Source organism: Nanorana parkeri, unplaced genomic scaffold (genome assembly GCF_000935625.1).
Source record: "Nanorana parkeri isolate BGI_ZX_2015 unplaced genomic scaffold, ASM93562v1 scaffold28, whole genome shotgun sequence".
NCBI lineage: Eukaryota > Metazoa > Chordata > Amphibia > Anura > Dicroglossidae > Nanorana > Nanorana parkeri.
This window is the reverse complement of record NW_017306296.1, coordinates 1,298,489-1,302,483: the sequence shown is the minus strand read 5'-3', so window position 1 is coordinate 1,302,483 and position 3,995 is coordinate 1,298,489.

Genomic DNA, 3,995 nt, shown 5'->3' with positions numbered 1-3,995 from the left:
ACCCATAAGATGTGTATTCAGTTTGTGTATGTTAAGGTTTTTTTTTTCACTTTTAAGACCTGCACTTGTATATTTATATATTTCTGTGGCAGAATAGCCAAGGTGCTAGCTGCTTATTTAGTTTAGGTTTAGATTTGAGCATGGAAAGGTCCCATTAGAGAAATATAATTTTTGTTAATGTATTATTATTAAAATATTAAAGGACTTTTTAAAGCTGTCTATGTGTTTATTTACATTTCACTTTTTGAGCAATATGGGTTACTAGTGTACCTCTGTACCTATTCACCTGGGAGGGTAGCTGAAATCCGAGGTCCCTTTATTAAATAAGGGGCTTCCAGATTCATATGAAGAAACCTCTGGAAATATGTGATTTAGCAATGGGAGTGTTGCAGGGAAACAATAGGGTTCTGGTTGGGATAAGGCGTGCCCCACTGTTTTTTCTAGTTTTTTTTTAAAGTGACAGAGCACAAAAAAAAGGCATGGGGTTCCCCATAAAAATCTACCCATACCCTTATTCATGGTTGCATCCTGGCTTGCCAGGAATGGGAGGGCAGCGACCATGTAGCTCCACCTTTCTGTACCATACCAAGCCACATGCCTTTCAGCATTGGTGGGGTGCCTTTCAGGGAAGGGGATGGTGGTATGACAAAGCCCTTCCCACCTTGCAAGGCACCTTGTCCCAATGTTAAGGACAATGTTTATCCGCCAAATTCTAATTACTTAATTACAGATTCCTGACTATTTGTTTATATTCTAGCAGCCAGTGATCCTGGGTAATGTCATTGAGCATATCAATTGAGCGGTCAATGATCTGAATATCATCCTAATCACAGATTAACATACACACCTGTCAAACATATCATATGTCAGTTCGTATGTGTTATGAAAGGAGGGGTGGAGGTCCGCTGCACCTTCTGTTGGGCTCCGTAAAGATTTTTGATCTGATGACATTTTTGTTAATTGCCTGCATGTGCTTATGACTGCGGGCAGAGAGGAGAGTGCATGCGCTTTGTTAGTCCTAAGCTTAACCAAGTACCAGAACAGTTTGGTTCAATTGAAATAATCCTTTTCTGGGTAAAGCTTAAGTTCAATCACATGTTAATTCTGCCAAATTACAGTGGCTTTTTTTAATAGTTGCATCAGATCTCCTTTCACACTATTGTAGTTGCTTGAAACTCTCCTTTAAAAGAACTATGCCAAGATCTTTATAGGACTGCCATTCTTTAGACCGGTACCCCAACTAAAGAACTGTATTTTGTTGGGAAAGCATGTCCCACATTTCTAGAACTGATAGGTTTGAGTTATACTCTATGGCCAAAACATTCTGGAAACCTAACCATCACCCCCCATCATCCTTCCCTGCCACCACTTTTCAGCTGTAACAGCCTCCACTCTTCTAAGAAGGTTTTTCACACAGTTTTGGAGTGTATCTGTGGGAATGTGGCCCATTCAGCCAAAAGAACATTTGTGAGGTCAGGTACTTATGTTGAATGAGAAGACCTGGCTCACAATCTGCATTCTAATTCATCCCAGAGGTGTTCCATGGGGTTAAGAGGTAAGAACTCTTTTCCTCCAAACCAAACTCATCAAACCATTTCTTTATGAACCTGGCTTTGTGCACAGGGGCACATTCATGCTGGAACAGAAAAGGGCCTTCCATGAACTGTTGCCAGCTCATCCTTATTCTGCAGGAGTAAAGATCATTAGCTGGTTTCAGAGAGATATCGTCATAGGCACCGACTAGTCATTGGCAGTGGATGCATTCAAAGTTTGTCCAGCTGCCTGAGGACCTAGTCACTGCACTCATTGTAACTATTAAATAATCTAAAAGCTCATAGAACCTCTTTCATCTTCTACAGAAGAAGAATAGAACAGAGTATCTGAAAATCTGCTCATTCCTCCCACTGGCCATAGCAGAAGCCATAACCTGCTATGGCTGTTATCTCTGTTATCAGAGAATCAAATAACTTGTCAGCCATTTTTCAAACACCAAGCTATAGTAAATCATAAAAAATCTTTTTATTAAACATCTTTTTGAAATCATTTGCACAGCTGTGAGCTGTAATACACACTACATCAGTTATACCTTATAACTCACATGTGCACGCATGATCATTTAAAGATGTTTAAATCATTCATTTAAATTCCAAACCTGATTAAGAGGATATTGAAAGGTGGGTTTTTGATATGGCTCCTACCCACAGTGTATTTGCCACAAGGTGAACACGTGTTATCAAACCAAGTGGGCACCTGTGGTGAACACATGTATATGAACAGCATGGCCCTTGATGTAAACAGCTCATATTTTCTTTTGTCTTAATTTGGGACTTATTAGATCCTAATATTGCATAACTAATGGCAACTGAAACATATTTAAAGAATGCTGTCTTTCTATATTATAGCTACAGTAACCTGGAAATATATAACATTGCTGTACATTTTTTTATTGTTTCTTTGATTTTCATGGGTTAAATCTACTGATTTATTTACAGGACTCTGAGCTGGAGCAATTATTGCCCCCTGCTGGCAGACAACCTGGAAGCAATATTTGCTGGTAAAGTTTTAAATCAGAATGTGCCGGTCTCTAATTAGGTAGCATGCAGATGTTATATTCAGACCAGAATAATACATTATGCACATATATTCATAGATATGAAACTGCACTAATAAAGGTTGAAACCCAGGCAGATACAGCAATAAATGCAGATGTGGATTCCTTCAAGCCGTTTTCCCTTTACAGTCCTGTCTCACTGTATGTTATGATCTTTAACTGATTTTTATTTGGAAATGCCCTAAAATATATTTTTCTCTTAACAGAAATGCTCTTTGTGACTTACTAATCTGCTCAAGCATAGAGCACTGGTATGGTAAGGACAGCATCCCTCATCACAAACATCCACACATAAATCTGTAGCACTGAAGAAGAGAAGGGGTATGTCTGACCAGGTCAGTTAGAGTTTGGAATGCATTGGGTAGCGTGGTCAGGCTCTCATCTAAATGCTGCTGATTATTCATTACGCAGTAATAAGGCTGGGGTGGGTTCTTGACCAAGCTTTGCAACTGATTTGCAGGTCAAGGATCCGGCTATGACCTCTGACAGGAGTGTGGGGTTTACAAGACTGTTTTTAAACTTATTTAAAATTATTTAAAAACCCATTTGGCTTTTCTGCAGACCACATGTTTTGACAAGAAAGCTACTGACGGAAGAGAGAGCAGTAAGCTGAGTGATGACTTAAATAGTGTGCTGCTTCTCATTCAATGCCCAATCAGAAAGTTTGGGGGGTGTTCTTGAGTAAGTTGTTTTGCTGGAGTGGATGCCAGCTTAACTGTTTTCAACACCACTTGCTCCTAGTCAGCCTGTAGTTAAAATGCTTTTAAGACCCTAAATTGCTTATTTGATGAGCCCATAAAGACCCTTTTATGAACACTTTTGACAGCCAATCGCAGAGTCCACATTGCCAGGAAGCAGTATGGCCATTGCAAGAAGGACCCTCCTACACTACAGGCCAGAAGAAAGAAGAATTTGGACCCAATATGTCACATGACTATGGTTTCTGGTAGGAAATTGGGATATTAAAGGGTAATTCCACTTTGCCAGGTGAACTTGGGAAAATGGAATTACCCACTCCAATCTGGCCCCCTCTCTCCCCCCAGCTATACTTACCTTTGAGCGAATGCTTCTTTCCCTTCTGCCAGTACCAGTGTACTATCCGTACCCCATACTGCCATGTAGCGCAGCTCTGCACTCTGTATTTTGAATTTCCCTTGTAATTGGCGAGCACTCATTGGTCAGCGAGGTCACCTGACCCCGCTAACCAATGAGAAGCACTTCTGACCACGCTGATCAATGAATCCTCCCCCATTTGTGAGCTAAATTCAAAATACAGAGCACAGGGCTGTGCTACTCAGCAGTACAGGGTACGGATAGTACACTGGCAGAGGGGAAGGAGCATTCACCCAAAGGTAAGTATAGCGGGGGGGGGGGGGGGGGGGGG